At 41.4% G+C, this 12355-nt stretch overlaps 1 pseudogene; it reads left to right on the forward strand.

Moving 5' to 3' along the window:
* Positions 1 to 416: 416 nt before the first annotated feature.
* LOC140500184 (kallikrein-14 pseudogene) lies at positions 417 to 6052 on the forward strand (annotated as a pseudogene).
* The last annotated feature ends 6303 nt before the right edge of the window (positions 6053 to 12355 follow it).

A 12355-nucleotide genomic window follows, 5' to 3' on the forward strand; every position in this document is an offset into this window, starting at 1 on the left:
TGGCAGCTGGAGAGACCAGGAAAGTCCTCCTGAGGAAGGTGATATTTGAGCTGAGTCTTGAAGGAAACCAAGGAATCCAAATCATGTAGCTATATGCAGACAAACCATCAACTTTTTAGAACAAAAATAAAACCAGCATTAAAGCAGAAGGATAAAATGAGAAATCAGAGTTCAATCACAAAAACTTCGTCTTCAAACAAGATACTAACACCAAGAAATCTGAAATGGCACAGAGAAAAAACATTGCCATCATAAATTCCTATAGACGATTAACCAAGGTAAAATACTAGATTCTCCGAGGAGTCCAAATAAACTCAGAAACTGCCTCACCTAGCCCATCCTTGATCTTCTTGCCAAGTAGAGACCTGGAAGCCAAGGAAAACACCTGCCTAGAATATAAACGCTGGCAAAACACGATGGAAGACGGTAAAAGATGTGAACAGCACAGAATCACAGAACCACAAGGTGTAGTAAAGGAACAAAAAACCAACAACCAAGTTTCCAGAAATTTTAGCATGAGAATCAATTAGGCTAGATGATTCCTAGACCATTTAAAGATGAAAATGGAATTAGGGCAACAGACAGAAATGGAACAGATCTGTCAGCATTTCTAAGCAACTTTTTTTATCTGTGGAATCACTGGACTCTCAATGAAAAAGTGGAGATGCAACCAGAAAGACAAAGAACAAAAAGTCAGCAGGAGTCGATCAGGAAGATGAAGAAAGCCATGCTGGCAGCTACAAAATTTTTAGAGCGTTGAAGGGCTCGATTCTCAGCATATATGAAAGAAAATATCAAATGATTGTGGAAAAAACCCCCTCTAGCATTATTACCTGCCAAAAAAGCAATTAAGAGGACATCAATAATTACCAACCCTTATGCTTACTTTCTCCTCTCCATGAAATTTTTATGAGAATTCTCTACAAACCTATCCAGGCGATCCTCGAGGAAAATATGAGAAGCTGTTAACAGCAGAGGATCTAAGCTCAGGGATCATGGGGAACATCAAGGCAATGACAGTACATCATAGCAGCAAAAAAACACTTTGTTAAATCGATAGATTTAATGCAAAGATCTTACACTTCAAAAAACAGGGAAGGGGCCTTATCAAATCCATGCAGAGTATGCCAACTGCATGGAGAACTTGTAACATCATGAGTCTGAGCTGGGCAGAAGCCTCACTGAGCTACCTCAGAGCATTACTTTTTATATGAAATTGAGTTCTTTGTCTGGGAACTGGTTCAGTAATTGTATGTTGCAAGACAGGAGCCATCAAATTGCTCAGTACTTCAGAGTTGTGCAACACATAAGGACAAATTAGGGAATTCCATTGGCCAGGCTCAAGCAGAAGTCAATACACGTTTAAAATTCAGGGAGATCTTTTGTTCAACCTGTCACTATGTAAATCCTTTTGCAAATTGCCTGTTTGCAACAGAAGGACCAGGAAGGTTTTTGCATAAAATATTATATACCCAAACACATCTTCCCAGTCATAAGATTGGCCAAAAGATAAAGGAAATACAGCACCTCCCTATGCTTGTTCTGTTGATTGTAACAACAAAAAAACCATTTGTTAGAGCAAGATGCAAACTTCAAGGCTGTCCTCCAACAGGGTGTGTCCATGCACATGTTGGGACTTACATGATTCCCTGAAAGATACAACAGCAGAGGTAACATTTTTCAATGACCCTCTGATTATCCATTTCAAGAGACGCATAAATCAAAGATATGCCAGCTCATCAAATGTGTTTGTCATTGTCATGGACGCTGTCCAGCACAAAATTCAAATGACATGAATTCTCTATGAAATGGGGAAATCTTCCAGATTCTCCTCCTTATGGATGGCATTATGTTGATTGCAGAAAACCTCCTAAATAAGAACCTCAGCTACTCTGAGAGCAACCTAACAACCTATACAGTAAAAATTGCTCTATTATGATATGTAATTCAGTGGACAGCATTTGAGGTGGTACATTAGTATACATAGGTGGCACAGTGGATAGAACACTGGTTCTGGAGTCAGGAAGACTCATCTTTTATCATTCAAATCTGGCTTCAGACACTTACTAGCTGTGTGACCCTAGGCAAGTCTCTTAACCTTTCTTTGCCTCCGTTCTACCTGGAGAAGGAAAAGGCAAACCACTCCAGCAAAACAAAACAAAAAAACACGAATGGGCATCACAGAGTCAGTCACAACTGAAAAACAACTAAAAAACATTAGTATGTACCTTAGACAGGCATTGCATATGGACAATGAAAGGGGTTCAGAAAGGAACAGGAAGAAGGGGAAAAGCTGGATTGCCTTTGGGAAACCATGTAGTATTTTCTATGATCCCAAGCTGCCCTCTGAAACAAATACCCATTTTTTAACACTGGTGTTTCTTTAAGGTAAACCACTTTTTCATTGGACAAAAATCCACTTTCTCTCCTGTCCTCCTTCCCATTCCCCTGTACTATTGAAAAAGAAAGAAAAATAAAATCACTTGTAATAAATATGCATAGTTAAGCAGAAACAAATTCCCACAGAGGTCATGTCAAAAAAAAAAATCAACAGAAATTCAGTCATATATCAGGGAAGACTAAAGCTCTGAACAATCACAATTGCAGGTTACCTAAAGTACAGGGTAAAAATTACGTGGCAAATATAAGTAACCCATGGTAATGCCTATGTGCAAAAAGTTAGATTTTTAAAAATCATCTGAGGTTTCCCAGTCATATAGTCAGAGATAACAGCAAATAGCTGTGTAGCTCTTTAAAGTTCACAAAATTCTTGATCTAAATGTTATATTATCTTCATGGGGGCAGCTAGGTAGTGCAGTGGATAGAGCACCAGTGTGGAGTCAGGAGGACCTGAGTTCAAATCTCACCTCAGACCCTTGACACTCACTAGCTGTGTGACCTTGGGCAAGTCACTTAACCCCAACTGCCTCATCCTGGGTCATCTCCAGTCATCCTGATGAATATCTGGTCTCTGGATTCAGATGGCTCTGGAGGAGAAGTGAGCCTGGTGACCTGCACAACCGTCCCTCACTCAAATCAAAGTCAAGTGCAAGTCATGTCATCATTTCTCTGATGGCATGGTCTTCTTTGGCAACGAAAAACAAACACACATATTATCTTCATGACAACCTTGTGAGGTAAGTGCTGCCAGAATTATTCTCCCTATTTTACAGATGAAGCAATTAAGGATCACAAAGGTTCAGTGACTTACCCATGGTCACAGAGCTAGCAAATGTGAAAAGTGGAATTTGAACTCTGGACTCTTCTGATTCTCAATCTAATAGACTTTCTGCTATACCACACTCCTATTCCAATGGACAGTACGAATTATGCGTTAATACCCACATAGAGAGTGGCCTCCAATACACTATGTGGGTTCCCTGTGGAGGACACACAGATGGATATGCCAAGAATCACACCAGAGAAGGATTCTGACATGGCTTGTTATCTGTGCCATTAGCAGGAGTAATGAAATTGATGGGTCATGTGGTCCATGGAAGTAACCCAATGTATAGCACTATATTTTTAAAAATTGCTTATAAGTGTCTAAGTTGATTTTGCTGAGGACAAATATCTTTGAGTATCTTCCAAATTATGGAGCCCATATTAGTTTGGTCACCTACATATAGCCAAGTCATCCTCTGATCTGGTTGTGACTAACAAACCCTGTTTGCCAGTACTAATCGGCTAGCTTAAAGACATGCTCCCTCCCACTAAACTCTCTACAGAAAACATCTATTAAACACTTTTTCTTCTCAGAAAGCCAGTATGACAGTGTGGACAGAAAGCAATTGCTGGCATCATGAAGACCTACAGGCCTCTGATACATACTGTTTTGTGTAGGCGTGGACAAATCTTTTCTGCCAGAGCTTGGCAACTCTAAAACTACAATGTGCCGAGGAGTTATCTGTCTGCACTGGGAGAGGGATTCTCCCCACCAGAACTATAAAATCATAGGTCTGAACCAAAAGAAAATAGTAATGTTCAAGATGCTATATAATATTCTGGGGATATGAAGGCAAAAATGAAATAGTCTTTCTTCAAGGCACTTGTATTGTATCAGGCCAGTGTATATCCAGGTATACATATACAAAGTAATGAAAAATAATTTAAAGAGAGAGCAAGCACTAACACGAAAATTATCAATTCTTCTTCCTGAAATCCCCCGTAGCCTCATCTATGCCTAGGCCTCTCCTTTGCATTTGTCTCACTCTTTCTAGAGTTTTAGTTATTTGTGTACATCTTTTCTGGGCAGCTAAGTGGTATAGTGAATACAGTACTGGACCTGAAGTCAGGAAGACATCTTCCTGAGTCCAAATCTGGCCTCACATTCTAGCTATGTGACCCTGGGCAAGTCACTTAACCCTGTGTCTCAGTTTCATCATTTGTAAAATGAGCTAGAGAAGGAAATGGCAAACCACTCCAGTATCTTTGCCAAGAAAACCCCAAATGGAGTCCCAGACAGTCAGACATAACCGAACAAGTACATCTTTTCCCCACTTCTTGACTGAAAGGCAAAGTATATGTCATCTCAATGTGGGAGGTCCTGAAAGTCTTAGAGCAGTTTTAAGCTGTTAGTGGCTTAAAACTCTGAGACTTATGAAACACTCCGTATTTTATACCTATCTAGCAAAGGTCCTTGCATAAGCTAAATATTTGATAGATATTTGTTGAATGTTTAAAGGAAATTTGAGTTCTACCATCAGGTCCTGGTATACTGGGATAAATACTGCATTTGAATTCAGAAAATCTAGGTTTCAATTACTGCTGACACTTAAAAGGGAAGGAGTCAGAATGGGTTGAGAAGGATGTAGCTGTTGCTGATACTAAGAAGCAAAGGTATCCCTGTCCAACTCTTCTGTGTAGCCTATAATCTAGGACTTGGAGTATCTTGCAGCACAGCCTAATATATGATCCTTTCCTCAGGGACATAGGCATGATAAAGGGGAACACAAACCCCAACTCACAAGGAAAGCCACCTGGGAGCCAGACTTTCCAGAGACTCACCTGACATCTTTCCTACCCTGACTTCAAAAATGCACAACCCTCAGGAGACAAGAGGAAGAGACCTTCTCCTGGACCAGTCCTTCTGCCCTTTCTCCCTGTGGGGACATCTGGGTCTCGACCACCTCTTATCTGCTTGTATTTCCTTCTTCATTCAGCCCCCACATCCTCTATCCAGTTAGGGGCACTGTCTGTCTGCCTGTGGTACTCTGTCTATCCCACTCCATCCATTTCTGTATCTGCATTTCTGAGTAGAGTTGTTTCTGTTAGCCAATTTTTTTTCATCTACTTGTCCTTGGACCTTCCCAACCCCAATTAGACAACTCTTAAGAAAAGTTCTTTTTCTTCTTAACACGGCCTCTTCTGTGGGTCACTGCCAATGCAGAGAGGAAGGAAGAAAAGATCCTTGGTGGTCATACGTGTATTCCCAACTCCCAACCCTGGCAGGTGCACTCTTAGCCAACCGGCAATTCCACTGTGGGGGTGTCTTGCTGTCCAATCGTTGGGTCCTCACCGCAGCTCACTGGAACCACTGGAGTGGTCTTGGGAAAGCACAGTATTAGACTCCTGGAGCCCTGTCAGCAGTCAGTTGGGGTGGGGTGTGGAGTTCCCCACCCCTCCTACTGCCCCAGAACCAGCAACAATGACCTCATGTTCCTCTCTCTGGAGAAACCAGTGAAGTGGACCAACCAAGTCCAACCCATTCAGCTGGCAAAAAATTGTGCCAATCCCGCCACAGACTGCCTGGTGTCCGACTGGGGTACTGTGTCCAGTCCTTTCGCCAAATATCCCAGCACCCTCCAGTGTCTGAAGATCAGTATCTTTTCTGAGGAAAGCTGCAAAAATGCTTACTGCGGAAAAAGCCATCACTCCTGGTACGGTGTGTGCAGGGGACAAGAAAGGTAGCAAGGATTCCTGCCAGGGTGACTCTGGAGGCCCCTTGGTGTGCAATGGGGTCCTGCAGGGCCTGGTATCTTGGGGCATGGAACACTGCGCCCTGCCTGGGTATCCTGGTGTTTATACCAACCTGTGCCGTTACCGGACCTAGATCTTAAATGAAATGCAGAAGAATTGATGAGCTGCCTCAGCCCCACACCCTTACAAAGTAACCTCCCCCTCCCCCAAGGACAGGACTTAGCCCTCCTGATTTCCCTATCATGGGCCTCTAGAAGACCCAGATTTCCTAGACCCATTTCTAGTCTAGATTTGGATGGATGGGAAGGGAATCAAAAGGATTTAGAGATGTAAAGGACTTTAAACCCTCAAACAGCAGGTCTGAAAAGGACCTTTTAGAAAAACCATATACTTGAATTTTTACAAATGGGGAAACTGAAGGTAAGAGTGACTTCCTAATGTCATATAGCTAGGGTGTAACAATTCAAGACTAGTGTTCTCTGCCAATCCTGGGGTCTGAAGGCAGATCTATCCTCAACTTCCCAGGTATCCTAGCTCCTTTCATGAATCCACTGCCTTGCTCAGGTATCGAGAATGATAGGTAACTTAGCAGGTCCCTCTTGGTCACTCCTCCCCCAACAATTTTAGATTAATAAAACCTATGAGACTTACGTGAAAAAAAAATACACAACCCAACAACCACAACATAATGAGCACCCCTAACACCATCCCAGAAGTCCATTCTCTCCTTGCTTTTAAAAGCAGCCTACAGGCACGATCAGCAAATGGAGTGTGGGGCTTGGAGTCAGGAGAACCTGAGTTCAAATTCAGCCTCAGAAACTAGCTATGTGACCCTGTTTGCCTCAGTTTCCTCCCCTGTAAAATGGGAATCCTGGAGAAGGAAATGGCAAACCGTTCCAGGATCTTTGCCAAGAAAACCCCACAGAAGTCACAAAGAGTCAGACGAAAAACAAAGCTAAATAATTTACAACACGGACAACTTCAGAGAGAAGTTTGGTGCCCTCATTTGGACAATTCGTAGCAACTGCTGCCTTCTTAACCTGCTTCCCAATCGTGATGACTTCATTATGATTATTAGCCCATAGAGGCTACAGGAAATATTTTACGTTCAGGCCATAAAAAAAGGCAGGCAGCATATTTCCAGGGCCCTGCTGGAGAAGATGCTCCAGGGTTTAGTGGCTCACTAAATGAGAGGGGGAAGCTGTCTCTTATTGTCTACTGTCCTCCATAGGCAAATGTTCGAATTTGTAGCTCCTTAAAACCAAGTAGCTGAAGATGAGCCACTTGCATTTTTCAGCAGGATGATCCAAAGGGAAACATTTTTCCAGATAAAAAAGAAAGTGAAGGCACCATGCCATCAGTAACCTTCTCTGAGACATAATATCACAAGATACTTACCCACTGCATTAACCTCCTAAGTCTTTCCATATCCTCCCCCAATAAATACTCACTGTTGACACCTTTCACTTGCCACCTGAGTTAAAACTGAGGAGCTAAGGAGTGCAAGGGAGATGAGGCTTTTAAAATATGCACTGCAGGAGGGTTTATGCTAACCTCTGATAGAGTACAAGAACAGGTTACTCTACTTCAAGAGGGAGGTGTTCTGCTGTAAAAATGCATAATACTGCTAATCACTCTGTTTTCTAATCTGAATAAGATATAAACTGAAACACTGGGTGGGGAGAGGATTAGAGAATTGGATTGTAGTCCATGAGGTCTGCCATCTTTAGATTTCTGGTTCTGATCCCAGCCTCCCAATTCTCCAGCAAGAGAAAACAAAATTGAAAATGATCCCTACTTTTTCAGGGAGTCTGAGTTCCAAAATGGAACAGGGAAAATAGTAATTTAAAAGAATAACAAATGCTAACAATTCATAATACTTTAGAATTTACAGTGTGTTTTCCTCACAGAGGCCCTGTGAAGTAAAGAGTGCAAAGACGATAGGACCTATTTTAAATTGAGGCTCAGAAAGATTAATCTCTCCTCATATAGCTAGTAAGTGATAGAACTGGGACATGACCTCAAGTCACCCTAGAATAGAAAAGTCTAATTCCAAAGGTTGGAAGGATTGAATGACTCATGAATGGGCATTCAAGAATGCAGTCTACAGGTCAAATGCAACCTGCCTCAGTCCCTGTTTGTCACCAGGCTATAATTTTTAGAATTATAGTCTTTATTTTAAGATTCATCTCAGGTGTATGCTAATTGCAGAATAGTGCCAATGATGACTTCTGTGAGGGGGATTTCTTAAAAAATGTGAAGGATACAGAAAAGGACAAAAAGGAAGGGAGCCTGCTGTGTAGGAAAAATGAGGGATAATGGATAGACCATGGAAATACTGTGTTACTGTGTAAGTCGGTCATATCAATGACCCTTGAGCAGATCATAGTCTGTCTATAATATCATTCTTAAAGAGTTGTCTATGTCCATCTGGTCCACTAAGGTGGTAACTGTGTGAGTAGAGAGAAATAACTGGAAGTAAGAGATTTGGAGTTTAAAAATGGCAAAATTTGAAACTGATTGTATATGTGGGGTGAGGAGTCCAGGATAATGCCAAGATTCTGAATCTAGGATGGTGTGTGTTCATCCTTCGTTGCCAAATAAGACCATGCCATCAGAGAAATGATGACATGACTTGCACTTGACTTTGTTTTTGAGTGAGGGAGGGCTGTGCACATCACCAGTCTCACTTCTCCTCCAGAGCCATCTGAATCCAGTGATCAGATATTCATCAGGATGACTGGAGATGACCCAGGATGAGGCAATTGGGGTTAAGTGACTTGCCCAAGGTCACACAACTAGTGAGTGTCAAGTATCTGAGGTGAGATTTGAACTCAGGTCCTCCTGACTCCTGCACTCTATCCACTGCACCACCTAGCTGCCGCCTACGATGGTATCTGTCTTATACCTATGATGGTATAAGACAGATAAACACAGCACACTTGAGGTCTGCTGGCATGTGTTCACTCTCAATTTGGTCAGACAAGAAAGACACTTAGAAGGGGTTAATAATTTTTTTATTCTAGTCTAGTTTTCTCAGAAGAAGATTACTGATAACGGGAGCACAAACTCGTACAGCATGCCCTAATCACCCTTGTTGCACAGGGGCAACCAAGATGGGGGCAACTGCCCGTAGGTCAATCAAGACAGGCACAACTTGTGCTTCTCTTAAATCCCCTCAAGCCTCAATGGGGGCCAATTGATGCAAACACAGACTCACCCCAAGCCTTGATGAGGGCCAATCAAGGCATGCACAGCATTTGTGCATGAGCTCCCCCATTCTCTGTCTAGTGACCACCTGTTTTACAGGCCAACAGACAAGGAAGGCATATTGCCAGCAACAGCCTCACAAGTTTACATCACCTCATCCCTGTATCTCCCTGCGTAGCCACAGTGGATGTCTATATTATTTATCGTTATATAATACTGCACAAGTGTGGTGGAGATGTTTTGAACCATAACTGTGGGAATTCATATCTAGTATCTGGGAACAGGAAATTGTTATGGCTATGGATCCTGGGAAACTGAACTCTGAGAAATAATAATAAAAAATTTACTTTATACACACTAAAATCCACCTTACATAACATATGGATAGTAGTGCCTTGTTTAGAAAAGGGAAAAGTTTAAGGGGAAAGATAATGAGTTCAGTTTTAGTTTTAGTTTTAGAGTTAGATAAGTTGCGGGGATACACCTTTTAAAATGTCCCTTAGTGATGCAGTACTTAAGCTCAGGACAAAGACTGGATTTCTGAATTGTCTGCATAGACATAACTAGAACTTTTGGGAGCTGAGGAGATCACCAAATGAGAGAGTTACAGAGAGAAAAGAGAAAAGCATCCAGGACAGAACCTTTGGTGGCACACATAGTTAGCAGACTTATCTCAAAACCAAGAGACAGAGCAGTGTTATGAAGACATAAAGAGAATATTTAGGAGGAAAAGGTGGGCAACAGTGTCAAATGCTATAAAGGAGTGCTGTCGAACTCAAATGGAAATATTCCTGTAGGTTACATATTGATATAGAAAACCACAAATGAACATTATCTATGCTGTATTTTATTATATTATTTTGTTAAATAGTTCCCAATTACATTTTAATCTGGCTCCAGCAAAGAGTTTAGCAAGCTGCTTGGGGGCCCAGCTGGTGGTACACTTGACACCTCTGCTAGAGAGAATTCAAGAAGGATGGAGATCAATAAAAGACTGTTAGACTTGGCATTTAAGAGATCACTGGCAACTCTGGAGAGAGCAGTTTCAGTTCTGTGATGAGATCAGAAACCAGATTGCTAAGGGTCTATCAGTAAGTGAGAGGAGAGAAAGTGGAGGCACTGAGAGTTGATAGATTTTTTTCAAGTTTACCTGAGAACGAGAGAAGAGATGTAGGATGGCAGCTTGTGGGTATCATAGGATTTAGTAAAGGTTAATAACAGCGAACATTCACATAGTGCTTTCTATGTGCCCAGCACTGTGCTTTAAAATTATGATCTCCATCCTCACCACAACCCTGAGAGGTAGGTGCTATTATCATCCCAATTTTACAGATGAGGAAACTGAGGCAAACAGATTAAATGACAAATGACTTGCCCCAGATCACAGAGCTAGTAAGTAGTTGAGGCTAGATTTGAACCCAATCCAACTCCAGGCCTTTCACTCCATCCATTGTACCTCCTAACTGCCCCTGTTTCTCTCATCTCACTATTCTCTCCACTGCTATCCATCACTCTGCCACTCTCTCTGATTCTTTAGCTCCCTCCTCATTCTCTGTCTAGTTCTTTTTTCTTGATCTTGCTCTCATTTTCTCCCTCAAATCTAAAAAATAATTTGGTCTGTGATACAGATCTTGAATGTCAGGCTCAAGCCCTGCGAGAATATTTTCACAGCAGCCATTTCTAACCCTTGAAAATTAGAATCTACAGAGAAAATGCTGACACAAACCTTAACTACAATGACATAGTTTAGTTCAAGTCTTTGAGGCAGATTTATAATATAGGGCCCATATTCATATTAATTGTGCACTCAGAGGGGCAGTTATAAATAGTTCATGATCTGGGCCCTTCCCCTTTTCCCCCTTTAGAGAACATACATACCTTTTAACAATTGGCTGGGAATGGAGATCCCAGTCTTAGACAGGGAGGGGTCCTTCTCTCCCATGTGACTCCCATTGCCACAAAGAAAGGGAACCCAGGTGACATACAAGCAGAGTAGTCCATAGGTGTTTATGAAAAATAATATTAAATCCAGCAAATGTATTCTTTAATAGGATAAATTTAAGAAAAACACAAATGGAAATAAGACTGAGGCAGAGGAAAGTCAGCCTGTCCTCTCTCAGAAGGCTGATTTCTCTCTGAGCTCCTACTACTGGGGCAGGCATCTGAGACAAAACACGCAAACCACTGACAAACCCCTCTAGTATCTTTGTCAAGAAAATCCCAAATGGAGTCACACAGCGTCGGACATGACTCTGCAACAACAACAAACTTTCCATTTACCCCCCCATGTTCTTACAACCATCTAACACTTTGGGGGAGGTTTGATGGATTTTTTTTAAATGTGAATTCCTCTAAGGAGGTGAATTTAGCACAGTCCAGGAGTATGAGTTGTAGAAGCAGGATAGAGCAAATGCTGTTGAAAGCTCTAAGAATTGTATCAGGCTCACCGATACTCGGAGGCAGCATATAAATGTACAGGGAGTCTAGTTCTCCAAAATGGTGTTCCTAAACTAGACATTAAACTGTGGTTATGAACCTGATTGTGTTGGAAAGAGGAAAGACAAGTGAGTCAGAGGAGCCCTCTTCAAGGAACAGCATAGTGGTCCTAAGGGTTCCGGTGTTGTTGGTGTGGTGTAATAGAGCATAAGATTCCATACTGGGATATTGGGATGAGTCCAAGCCTTGATACTCTTAGCTGTATAGTAATGAACAACACACATATCTTCTCTGAGTCTTGGTTTCTCCCTCTATATTAAGTGGATAAAAATACATTAATAATAATAATAGTTGAGAGAGAATCATGGAAGAACTTACATAATCTAATGCAAAGTGAAGTAAATGGAACCAGGAAAATAAATAAACTATGATGACAGCCATATATTTGGATACAACAACCACAAAATTAGACACTGTAAATTTTAATGACCAAGCTTGACCTGGGACAAAAGATAAGAAAGAAAACCTCTACCTCTTTTTTGCCAGGGTGTATAATGGATATATGTTCAGACTTGATTACCATTTGTTTAGTTTTGCTAAGCTATTTTTTTCCTCATGTATTACAAGGAATGGGTGGGTGTCAGAATTAGGTTTAGGTTATCTTTGCAAACATGATGATGGGAATTATATGTGCCTGATCCTATTATCCCATAATCTTGGTGTTTTCTGCTAGGTCTCTACATTTTGAAGGCTTTTCATTCTGCATGGTTTAGAAATTAATAATATTATA

This window comes from Notamacropus eugenii, chromosome 1, assembly GCF_028372415.1.
Source record: "Notamacropus eugenii isolate mMacEug1 chromosome 1, mMacEug1.pri_v2, whole genome shotgun sequence".
In the NCBI taxonomy this organism is placed as follows: domain Eukaryota; kingdom Metazoa; phylum Chordata; class Mammalia; order Diprotodontia; family Macropodidae; genus Notamacropus; species Notamacropus eugenii.